The sequence below is a fragment of the Hippoglossus stenolepis genome, chromosome 14 (genome assembly GCF_022539355.2).
Source record: "Hippoglossus stenolepis isolate QCI-W04-F060 chromosome 14, HSTE1.2, whole genome shotgun sequence".
NCBI classification, from domain to species: Eukaryota; Metazoa; Chordata; class Actinopteri; order Pleuronectiformes; family Pleuronectidae; genus Hippoglossus; species Hippoglossus stenolepis.
The window spans coordinates 4,644,898-4,657,810 of NC_061496.1; the positions used below are offsets into that span (position 1 = coordinate 4,644,898).

At 42.4% G+C, this 12,913-nt stretch overlaps 1 long non-coding RNA gene across 1 annotated transcript in view; it reads left to right on the forward strand.

Moving 5' to 3' along the window:
- The first annotated feature begins 7,745 nt into the window (after positions 1 to 7,745).
- Positions 7,746 to 12,913, forward strand: part of LOC124854822 — a 73,332-nt gene continuing 68,164 nt past the window's right edge. The window contains exon 1 of the long non-coding RNA XR_007034836.1: positions 7,746 to 8,425. This is a non-coding gene — a long non-coding RNA (uncharacterized LOC124854822). The remainder of the gene's footprint in view (positions 8,426 to 12,913) is intronic.

The following is a 12,913-nucleotide window of genomic DNA, read 5'->3' on the forward strand; positions in this document are numbered from 1 at the left end:
GTGTGTACGTAATTCAGTAAGTAGCTAAGTATCCCTCCCATCATTTCCTGTCTTATAGAGCTCAGGCGGTGTTAGCCAGGGTTAGTGGAGGCTTTAGCACCTGCTGTCACTGCTGCAGTCCCACTCACTTGTCCAGACACAACGGCTGTAGCTTGGTGATGAGGATTACTGCTAGTAATGTAGGTTAAGAGCATTAGCTCGAGCCTTGCTGGTTAATAGATTGTTAGAAAGTAACTGACAATAACTGGGAGCTGCCTGAATTCAATCAAATTGGCAGAAGCAAAAAAACGATTTACAGTTTACAAGATAAAACTCATGTTTGTCAAGAAAACTTTGTGTTTGAGAGTCACACATGTGTGTTAGTTACTGCACATGTTGAATGTTACAGTCAGAGTCTGTGACACAGCAGAGGAAAGTGGATTTATCCAGATTATCCAAAATCCGGAAACAGAAATCTGTAACAGACTCTCGCTTTGATTTTGACGCCTATTGTCTCTCTCTTTAGAAACATGGACACATGTTGCTCCAACATCGATTCATCACTTCGTCAGCTTTTTACAATTTTTTGTGTGTGTATGTGCATGTTTGCGCTCAGGAAACCCACCGACTGACGGGAGATAAATGTTCTTCATCGTATAAATATCACACTGTCACTGTTTAGAAGATTCTAAACTGATTAGATATTATCTTACTCTTCACATGACCAAACAAGAGACTGATGCTGCTGTTATCAGTCTTTCCTGCCAGCCCCTGAGTAAAAAGACAGGATAATACAACAGGAAAATGTCGGGAGAATTCACAGCGACTGAGTGGATGATGTTTGTCATTTCTAACAAAACGGCGGAGGCGAAAACAAAAATGACTACAAATATCTCAGGAAGAAAAAGAGGAGCACAGGAAACACAGAAGCTGTCAATTTGGATAGAGGATGATTTCAAGAGCTTTTGGTAATAACAGCCGGTTTCTATGTGATGTCCGGCCTCCTGCTGCTCTACCCAGACGCCACCTCTCACCTGAATCTTACAGACATTTGTTGTTGTGAACGTGTCTGACTCGCTCAACCTCCTGCTGCGTTCTTCATGTGTAAAAGGCAAACTCTGGAGAATCTCCACACCCAATTGTCCAAACATTTTCCAGCTATCTTACCACCATAAGACCAGACCGGATACTCTGGTCGTCCCTAACATCAACTGGTGTTTGGCATTTTAATTAGTGTTGTAGAACATACAAGGGACGTTCTCCATCTTGTCCTATGTTCTAAAATGGGACAGCTTTCGACTCTGCTGCCTGTGACAGTAGCTGTTCAGTTTAAAAAGGCACAGAAGTAAAGTCTGATCTACTGAGGGGCCACAAGGCTTTGATAGTGCTGCCATACAAGCCAGTGGCCAGTCAGATTTACCTTCAGCCTCAGCGTAACCCTGGAGTTCGGCCTGTATCGTTGGTTACGAGGCCGAGGATTGAACCGAGGAAGCATCGACAAACGCTTGAATCTGACTCCAAGCTGAAATCATTTATTCAAAAAGAGTGTTTTGTGGCTCGGAGACAGTCAACAGGTTTACATTTTTTTGTAATGATGTTGCCCTTTTAATAGCCTTGCTCTTGTCTGTGTATAATGACATCCCTTCTCATATACAGAGGAAGGCCACTGAGAGAAAGTTCTTTAAAATGATGTGAGTGAAAGAGGTGTCCATCACCTTGATTTTCAACCAGGGAAAAACTCTGAGCCAAAATTCCATGACCTCTACAAGAACTATTGGAATTTATTTTTATTGGACTAGAAATAAGGACGGGAAATTACATTTTCAACAACTCTTGAGTTACAGTAGTAACATTTTGTACAGTTTTTCTGACATGTTTCACATTTTGATTCAAATTAGGTTCAGATATTTGAATGTTCAAAATGCTTTTGTACGAAGTTAATACCATAAAAGTTGTTGCAGGTAATATATCTTGAGTATCTACAGTTTGCAATATATGACATGAAGTCACAGTAGTACAGTCAATTTGCACAGTTGTATATAACAAATTTGTGTGTATATGCAGGATCTGAAACCTCAGTAAACCCCCTAAAAAGTCAAGTCACTCCTTTAGCCATTAGATAAGTTTATCTTTTTTCTTGTGTGTTACACTTAATGCAAAACTAAGGTTTGTAAACAAATTAGGTTGGGCTTCATTTTTTACTGTTGGAGGAAGTGGAAAAGTGTTGTTCATCTTTATTTACAGTTTATAATATTAATACAACTATATCTATATCATTATCTTTGCTGGAACCTTCTGTACTTTGAATGAAATAGACTGACTGTAGCACATGAAATGGGAACAGGAAAACTTTAACTCTCAGTGCTGCCTTGAATCACTATCATATTTTAAAATATTTTAAAACAGCATCGTACCGACCAGCCCCCCTTTCTCCTCCCTCTTCCTCTTCCTCTTCCTCTTCCTATATCTCTTCCTCTCTCCTCTCCTCTCCTCTCCTCTCCTCTCCTCTCCTCTCCTCTCCTCTTCTCTCCTCTTCCTCTCCTCTCTTGTTTGGTATAGAGTCAAATAGGAGGTGGGAAAAACACTCCTGTTGTGTATCAGCGGCGTGCCACTCACATTCACCGTGTGGATCCTCACATGTGGATGAGCAAGTACACACACACACACACACACACACACACACACACACACACACACACACACACACACACACACACACACACACACACACACACACACACACACACACACCTGCACAGAGAGAGAGAGAGAGTCATATGTTGAGCAACAAGGGAAAACAGCATGAAGGAGAGGAACAAACAGCATCAGAGGAAACAGAGCAACAAATATACATTGAAACATTCAAAGTAATTAATATACACATTGCATAATAATGCGTTTAAGTATTAAATGAAACAAATACTAAATAAATATACACATAAGAGACTTAAATCTAGTGGATCCTCTTGTGTCAGTAAAGCAGAAGAAAAACGGTCAACAAAGGATCAAACACTGACTTGGTTGCTCACAAAGGTTGTCATAGAAACTCGAGGCAAGAAAGAAGCATCTTAAAGTGTCTGTTGACACAGCAAATAAAACAAAATTGAAAGTGAAGTCGACGTCTCTATATTCACAGTATCCTCGACTATGTCCTCGGGATGTGTATTTGAGAGGATTCCCCGACCAATCAGATGAGGATAAAAATATAAAAAGCAGTCAGACAGACAACAGCTCACAAACTTCTCGTTGTAAATATCCTATCACACTGTTGAGTTTGTGCTAATTCTCATTAATTCCCATGAGAAGACCTGAGAATACTCGTCGTGCTATGAAAGTGACTCTCGGAACACAATTTGCTACAGAGACCGGAGCAGAGAGAGGAAACACAGGAGGGTTTCCGTGTTTCCTGCTGAACTGCAAAGTGTCTCGGTGTAAAAGACACAAGACTAATCACGCTCATTGTGGCCTATTTCCATGGTAACTCTGCACCGAGCGGTAATTTAGCCTCACTAGCTAACGACACAGAGCGATTCATTATCTTAGCGCCAGGCCAGGGCCTCCTATTTAAAGATTCACACCATGAATGAACAATTAGAGAACAGATTGCCGGCCTGAGAGGGGGGGGGGAGAGACCGGAGGAGACGGAGGGAGAGAGGAGGGGAGGCCAGTGTGTGGTCACAACTCTGTTTGTCCATCAGTCCATCCATCCATCCATCCATCCATCCATCCATCCATCCATCCATCCATCCATCCATCCATCCATCATTACTGACGAGCTCAACAAGCAAACTGTTAAAATATGAATCCTGATTCAACAAGAGTGGAATTATTATACTAAGAAATATTGAAAAAAAAGGTATAACACATAGACATTGGTTCAAATGGGAGAAAAAACTAAATGACAATAATCATAACAAAAACAGTTAAAATACACTACCAGCAAATATGTTATAGAATATAGTTGTTTGAAAATACCCAAGTTGAAATGTTAAAACTTTAAAACTAAGCCTATAAGAAGACGGAATTAATAGAATTGGACTTGAGTTTCTTTTTTATTGTTTTCTATTTTATCTTGAGCTCTTGTTGCAGCAACATTTCTGCTTAGTTGCAATCAAAAGCAGTTTTTGCCGTCTACATAGTCCTGAAAAAAATCAGTGTTATGGATTTTGGAGGCCGATATTGATATTAGGGAGTAAAATACTTCCACACCAATATATCAGCCAATGTGTATCTTTTTATAAAATAGAAATGTTTCCAATATGTTATCAAACCCTAATGACAAAGAAATATAACTGAGGCTTAATATTTTACAGTTTAACCAAACTTTTCGATGAGGAAATATGTATAAAGAAAACACAAATACACCCAAACATATTGATCTTGACTCCAGAAAAAAATGCATTTTATTTGAATAAAATGTAAATGCACATCTTTTCTGCACTGTTTACTCTGTAATATGAAAGTTTTCATACCAGCAAACATAAACACCGAAAATGTCATATTGACCAGTGGTGGTCCAGCAAAACTACGTCCACAAGTCAAGGTGGGATCGGACATAACACCATTAGATCAATGATGGCCCAAACCTGAGAGGCATCAGGAGAAATGTGAGTGGGGAACATGTTTGGACTTATACATTATGCAACTCAGGAAATATGATAAACTATAAATGGTCATGGCTCAGGCCGGAGGGATTCTGACTGAAGGATGAAGTAGTGGGACGGTCAGTTTTGTCTTTTACTGGTTTAGTGTAATATGAAGGATTAACACTTCACTGACATCCTGTAATATTCCTCATATCTTTTTCCTCTTCCTCGTGTCTTCACTGTTCCTCCATCGCCACACACACACACACACACACACACACACACACACACACACACACACACACACACACACACACACACACACACAAGAGCCATCCCAAACCCTCCCCAAGGTCAGTATCTCATTCAAATCTCTCCCTCTCTCTCCCTCTCTCTCCCTCTCCGTCAGGCCTTTTGTGCGTCTCCTTCTAAAGAAGCTGTCAGGCTGCACTGTTTAAGGGCTCACAGGAGGGACAAAAAGCACACTATGTTTTGTTTTGTTTCCCTGCCGCAGTGTTGGGCTGTGAAGGAGTGAGTGGAATGGAGGGAGAGTGAGAGAGGTGAGGCGAAAAGAGAGAGAGAGAGAGAGAGAGAGGAGTGGGGCTAACATGTAATTTACTGTTTGCCTCACTCTACTGTACGTGGCTTTAGTTATGCTAATGATGCTCTTTGTCGGGATGAGGAGATAGCCATCAATCAGCTGTCAATTGGAAGAAAAAGGAGAGAGAGAGAGAGAGAGAGAGAGAGGGCCCCTGCTCGCCCTCCTCCTCCTCCTCCTCCTCCTCCTCCTCTTCTTCTCTGCTACCTAGCGGACTTGGGGGTCCTGGGAAAGCCCGGCAGCTGGATCCGGATCCGGATCTGGAGTCCAGGTGGAAGTTTCTGAGGCTTTATAAAGATGAGCTCCTGGAGTTAGTTTCTGTGTGTTGATGCTAAGCCGTCTGTGTGAGTCCGAGCTTTTGTTTGCTTCTTGTTATTGTTTTTGTCATTGTCAAAAAACAACATTTTAAAGGAAGCATGTAATTGTAATATGACAGTTGTGGAGCCGCTGTCAGCAGAGGACGAGCCCTTCATTCTGCTAGCTAATGTTAGCGCTAAGATAAGCTAACAGGCCCATTAGTGCCAGTTCATTTAGCTCGTTAGCCGGAGCCTCGGGGATGATGACATTCATTACATATCATTAGTGCACAATTAACATGTCTCACTCTGACACCGTCGCTCCCAATGTTACACGACACTTTTAATCATGTTTTATGAAATGTTTCCGCAGACGTGACATGATTTATGAGTTTTACATGACACGCCGTTCATTACATTAACCAGCTGTAATCATGAAGGCTGCCGCAGACTGATTCCAGGCCCAGTGTCACAATCCTGCACTGTCCTTGTTATGGGAAATTAGAGAAGTGCTCCATTTGAAATCCCATCAATTCATTTGTCATTTTATTGCTTCCGCAGCTTTTCGGGGTTTTTTTTCCAGCGATGCACTTCACGTTCCCGCAGCTCATTCTAGTGCAAAGGTAAATTCCCTGAAGCTGACTCAGTTCTCCTGTTTAGAAGATTAGAAGTGTACGACTGCTGGAAACAAACTATATGATGATATGAGCTGAACTGAAGTTGTGTCAGATTCCTACCGTTTGTGTTTTTGTTATAATTCAAACTGTAATTACCAAGTTATTTTATGATTTTACACTGTTGGATTGAAGACCTGGTTTTTGGAACATTTGGAAATGATGAGGCAGTCGCCTGCATTCCTTACCTGATTGGTTCTTATCAGTCATGACTCCGCTACCAGTGGTGAAGGCAACATGTAGTGATGAAGATTGACTTAGTACATTTACTCAGGTACTTGACTTAAGAGGTACTTGTACTTTGTTTTGATTTTATACTTCCATGCCACCAGATCTTAGAGGGAAATATTGAATGAACCATTTAGATTAAACTATGAAATTGTTAAAATTAGTTCCAGTTCCACAAGGGACAAGATTAAAATGGTTCGTTCCTATCATAGATTAAAATAAAACTAATTTAACATGAGCTGTGTATTATTTTAGCATTTAATACTTTAATACTTGTGAGTAATATCTCTATATCTTTACTCACATAACATTTTGAATACATGACCATTATTTGTGATGTAATCTTTACAGTTTTATGTTTTACTTTCAGTTAAAGACACATGTTGCTTATGTGTCTTTGAAGGTTTTTAATTAATTGTACAAAGTACATTATTATTACATATTGTGCAAAGAACATACACACATTTTGGGTGCTCTAAATACAATAGAAAATGCAATAATAACAGTTAATGAAATTGGTGTTTTCAGATGCAATGAATTTAATCAGAAAACGCAAACTTCCATTAAAACGAAATATTGAACACTTATCTTGTTAGTTTTAATTGTTTTTGTTGTTTTGTAAACTGTAAACATGATATGACCACATGTTAGGGCTCTGGTTAGAAGGTTAATTAAATAATCTGGACTTTATTCTTAATCCTGCAGATTACTGCACGTCTGTTACAGAAGAGGAATTCATAATTTAATCACAAAAAAGTTTTTGTTTCGCTGCTCGTTTGAAGTAAAGTTGTCTTCATGTTACTTTAATGCGTTTCTGTGATACAGAACCTGGAGATATCATTTATATACAAAGATCTAAGAATGCTTATGTGCCAAGACAATCCAACACTACACACACACACACACACACACACACACACACACACACACACACACACACACACACCACACACACACACACACGGACACACACACACACACACACACACACACACACACACACGAACACACACACGGACACACAAACAGAAACACACATGCAGAGGAACAAACAGTACTTTTTTCTTCCCTATCACACTCACCCACCCACTGATCCACACAGAGAGAGAGAGCAGTATTGATTTTGCTGTCTCCATGCTCTTGAGAGTGTACTTGTGTGCGTGTGTGTGTGTGTGTGTGTGTGTGTGTGTGTGTGTGTGTGTATAAAAGGGATTAAGGCCCTCGCTCAGCTGAGATACCATCAGCCATCAACCCTTCTAGTCCGCTTCGGGCTTTCCCGGCTGCCGCATTGTCTATTCTGCTCCGCTATGTGAAAAATGTTGAATATCAACAATGGCTTTCAGTGGTGTATTGTTGAGTTTTTGTATGAACTAATCTTGCCTCAGTGAAAGAGACCTAGGGCTTGGACAAAACGTCTAGAGCCACAGCATTCCTAGCTGGCTCTCCCCTTGAACACTGAGCAGAAGGCTGGGGCTGAAGGAGGCAGAGTGGAGGGGAAAGGCAGGCTGGAGAGGGAGAGCCGGGCATGGGGTACAGCAGCTAAGAGGCCGGGGGGTTAGGAGGCTGCAGGCCTGGCGAGGCTGGGGGGCAAAAAGTGAGAAGGTGGCATGGCGGGAGGGCACGGGAGCCTGGCTAAGGTGGGAGTAAGGTGAGGGAGATGGAGGCCGCGGTGAAGATAGAGCTGGGAGAGGGATACGAGGCTGAAGGAGGGATGAAGAAGGTAGAGGAAGAGGAGGCCAGGTGGAGAACACAAGACGAACTGAGGACTGGGAGAAAGAGTCAGAAACAGACAGAGTGTATGTTTCTTTTCCTGTGTAGAAATACTGCTTGAGTGTCGGAAAAGATTTGAAGAAGTCGTCTGAAACCGGTTCAGGTGCAGAAACTAAACAGAGACAGGCAGCGAGAGAATCAGAGAAAAACCAGAGAAAATCTCTTTCCAGCTCCAGGAGTCTGTTTTCCTTTTCCTGCCAAGGATGTAACACTGGTTTGGACAGTGGGGCAACGTCCAATCAGACAACAGCACTGGAGGCCTTGTCATAATGACAAGCGTGACATCACTGCAAGGTAAGCTGAGTCAAAGATTGGCTGAGTGATTGACTGACTGTGCGACTGACTGACTGAGTGACAGAGAGCCGTTTGATTGGCTGTCTGAGCCTCCTCTCATCCTGTCGCTCCCTCTTCTCTCATTCTCTCTGATTCGAGCTTTTCCCAAGACAGAATCCAGGTGTGGCTGCAGATGTGGAGTGTGTGTGTGTGTGTGTGTGTGTGTGTGTGTGTGTGTGTGTGTGTGTGTGTGTGTGTGTGTGTGTGTGTGTGTGTGTGTGTGTGTGTGTGTGTGTGTGTGTGTGTGTGTGTGTGTGTGTGTGTGAGGAGAATAACTCGAGTGTTTAGGCCCCCTTGCTGCATGTGCTGGTGTTTTCATGCAGATTTTTATCTGGTAGCAAAATGCCTGCAGTGCCGCTCGGGGTGAGGTTTCTGTCGCTCTGTGTGTCGCCATCTCTGTGGTCTCTCGCTCTCTCTCTCTCTCTCTCTCTCTCTCGCTCTCTCTCGCTCTCTCTCTCTCTCTTGCTCCGTGTGTCTCCTTCCTGTCCTGCTGTGTCAGATGAGGCTCCTGCAGATAGAGGGGGGGAGGTGGGGGAGGGTGAGACAGAGAGGGGGCAGTCGATACAGGTTTGAATCGGACTGCTGTCAGATGACATGTGTTCGTCCTGCAGACGTTGTACGGTGACATTATAATTCAGGTGTTTTATGCAAACTGGGTTTTTGGGTCCGTGTTGCAATTGAACCAATTTGAAAATGCCATTTTTTACCGTTATCCTGCAAACGCTCACACAGCAACATGAACACATCTTAGCAACATACTATAGTTAACTGTGTATTATAATTGTGTTTGTGCATTTACTTCTAATCATATTATACTGAGAGGAAATGATTAAATACATTGTATCACCATTGTATCTCAGTCACATTCCTCCAAATAAACACAATGTTTTTCCAAAGTGTAACTGTTGATTTCTCAAGTGATCCTGGATTTTTCACCACCAATTTTTTTCCTCACTTTCCTCTGCACATTGCATTGATGGGGAATCGTGTAAATCAACAGCAGCACTTAAAATCCTGTATAAACACATTTTTATTCACCTTTTTGACTTTTTTAACATTAACTCCTGATCACAGAGCGAATTTATTAATACAAATATTAGTAGGACTGCATAGCTATGCTTTAAAAGTAAAACTCAGAAGTGCAGGAGACTTTAATGACTCTATGTTCAAGGTGAATTGACCTTATCTTGTACTGTGGCTGTAAATTAGTCTCATGGCTTCTGGGATGAAACCAAAGTTGTTGTGACGTCTCTTCACCTAAAATTTAAAATCATTTAACTTTAAAAACATGAAGTATCATCCTGATAAAACATTTAAAAGCTCAAGCAAATTAAAAACTTGTTTCTGTAAATAGATGACCCTTCAACACAAGTAGTTTGTGACACTGTTCTAATGCTCTTGTGTGAGAAGGGGTCATCGTGGTGTACGTGTGTGGCAGTTTGGGGTCAGTGCCACGGAAACCTGGGATTGAGAGATGGTTGGCTTAACCCCTCACCCCAACACACACACACACACACACACACACACACACACACACACACACACACACACACACACACACACACACACACACACACACACACACACGTTAACATCAGTGCAGTCTAATCGGCGGCCCCTGGTGATTTGTCCTCTCAGCTTGAAGCCCTGTCATTCCTCCCTGCTCTCTCACAATTACAGCCCTGAACTGAACTAGAAAATCTGCTCCAATCTAGCAATTAGTCCTGAGGCCACTGGCTGTGTGTGTGTGTGTGTGTGTGTGTGTGTGTGTGTGTGTGTGTGTGTGTGTGTGTGTGTGTGTGTGTGTGTGTGTGTGTGTGTGTGTGTGTGTGTGTGTGTGTGTGTGTGTGTGTGTGTGTGTGTGTGTGTGTGTGTGTGTGTGTATACTCTCTTTTTATTCCAGTCCTTGTGAGGACCAAACAGGAAGAGTGAAACTGAAGCCGGTGACAGGCAAATCATGATTTTGTTCATCTGTGTTTCTGACGTTGTGTTTCCCTTCTTGTAATTATTGTCAACAAATTAGTCGACGGTGGAGATGATTGTCAGCCTCACACCACTCAGAGTGTTTTTCAAATTTAGGACGGCATTCAATTTGAGGCTCTGCAGAGGATGCCGTGTTCCTGCCGCTATTTTTTTCCAATAATCAGAAACTAGAGCGCCCATCCTGAGATTTTTGTGCTGTAAAGCAATTCTGAAATAAGAAGCTGGAAGATGCTGAAGTAGAACAGGTGGAGATTTTAGTCCCTTCCTCATAAGTTGAAAATTCAAATATCAACCTATAGGTGATCAGTAACTTGGTGTCATTATTACAAACAAGTCGGTGTTTGTTTGGGATGTTTCTATTGACTATTGACTAATGTCTGTATCGATCAGATAGGAATTTAAATTTAGATGAGTTGACTTGTCTAAAAGTAAGAAAATAGTCAAAGTGGAGCATCTCGGCCGTCGGCAAAGTTGAGTGGAGGCAACGCTCTTCTCTTTTTTACATACATACTTTTTTGTTGTACATTATTGTGTGTTAATTGTTATTGCTGTGAAAGTAATATAGTGAAATTCAAAACTAAAATGTGTCACTTTGACTTCAACCCTTCAACCAAGCTGCAAAGTACTTTCATAAAAAGTACTCTTGACTTTTCTTATAAAAACAACTTCACAATATGCTTAGTACAACTCACTTGTCCTCATTATAACAACACACGACAGGTCTCACTGGGACTCGAACGTTGTCATAACCCTATAAATAAAGAGAATGAAAGACAGCTTTAGACTTAATAGGTTTAAAGTAATCCAATGGAAAGTCCTTACAAGAGTAGCAAATGGAAATGAAAGTGTGAGTGTGTGAGGACCGGCGGAGGAGAGGAGTGCTGCGTGGTCGGAGCGGGAGGTGGTGCAGGGGAGGTGGGCAGGTTTTCGTGGCCAGGGGGAAGGCAGGCCTGACTGGGCAGCGACAGTGACGCTTAGTGCCGCCTGGCTTCCTCCTAAAGACACGGCCTCCTTTTCCCCCCATGCATCGCGCTCCCGCGTCTCCTCTCTCCGCCACCACCACTCTCTCCTTCACTTTCCCCTCTCCTCCTTTTGTCCCTTCCCTCCTTCACCCTCCAGTTCCTCCAGCTCGCTCTCCTTTTCTTGCTCCATTCCTCCATTTCTCTCACTTCCTTAATTTTTTCCCCCCTCCACGTCTGGGCCATTACAGACACTCAGCGGCGGGTTGAGAGGGGGGTGGGTGGCGGGCGGCGGCAGTGGAATGGGGAGATTGAGGGGGGGGGGGACAAAAGCCCTGAGATGCCGGTTCGATGAGAGTGGCTGGTTTTGAAAAGAAGCCGGACGGCTTCTTAATGCAGCGAGTGGACGGACAGACCTGGATAGACAGAGCAGACTCAGCCCTTTATCCTCGTCCCTTAGCCGATGCCTGTTTTGGCCCAAAAAGCACATCATCCGCCTTGTGCCCTTCCCGCTACGCCGGATGTTTTATCAAACACATTAAGATGTGATGGATGGATAGGTGGAGGGAGGAGGGGGGGAAAGGGTAATATAGCTGAAGGCCAGACACTTAAGAGGCTGATGGAGAAAACTTTTTTCGAGAGGAAGCGAGGCAAACACGTGGACGGGCTAGAAGAGTGCGTACATGCATTTCATTGAGAGGTTACATCTCTGTTATTGTGCATTAAGACATCGTTACTTCTCTGCAGCTGTTTTCAGGATTATAGCACGAGAGAGAATATTGTCGGTGAAATGCTGCTGCATCTTTTATGAAACTGCTTTTGAAGATGCAGCTCAGCTCATAAACTCACTGCCCTGAAACACTAACATGCAAACATGATCAAACTTGTTATCGTGATGATATTTTTTGTTGGAAAACATGAAGCTTTCTTACTTTTTTTTAACGTTGTTGACTATTTTCTTGCAATTAAGAGATTTAATAGAAATAAAGTGAAGTAATTTTATGAATCCATATCTCTTTGTAGCGCCCGTGTTTGTGACACACCATCAAGGACAAACAACACTTTTCTTCAGAAGCGTCGATAGTAAACATTGGGTGGTATCACTTCACTCAGATGTGAGGGGTTTTCACATGATATTCTCTGCCTGCGTTTATTTCCTTGCATCGCCTGTCTCTTTGTTGTGGGCGGTGTACGAGTATTATTATGGATTTGGCTCCGAGAGCTTAGCTGGTCTGCGACTCTGATATCAGCTGGACTCTGATCAAATGCAACAAGCTCTAAATCCGCTTTAATCAGCGCAGCATTTTATTATCGACGAGGAGACTTCACAACAACCTGCGGTTGTGAGATGTCGGGGGAATAAACAAGGACTTATTGACACTTTTGTATTTATCCCAGAAAAAAACTTAAATGAAGCTAGAAACAATTTCACAGATCAATGTTTTAATCTGGATACAAGGGTTTGAATGAGGACGGTGTGAGAGCTTGATGAACAAGCAGTTATCAT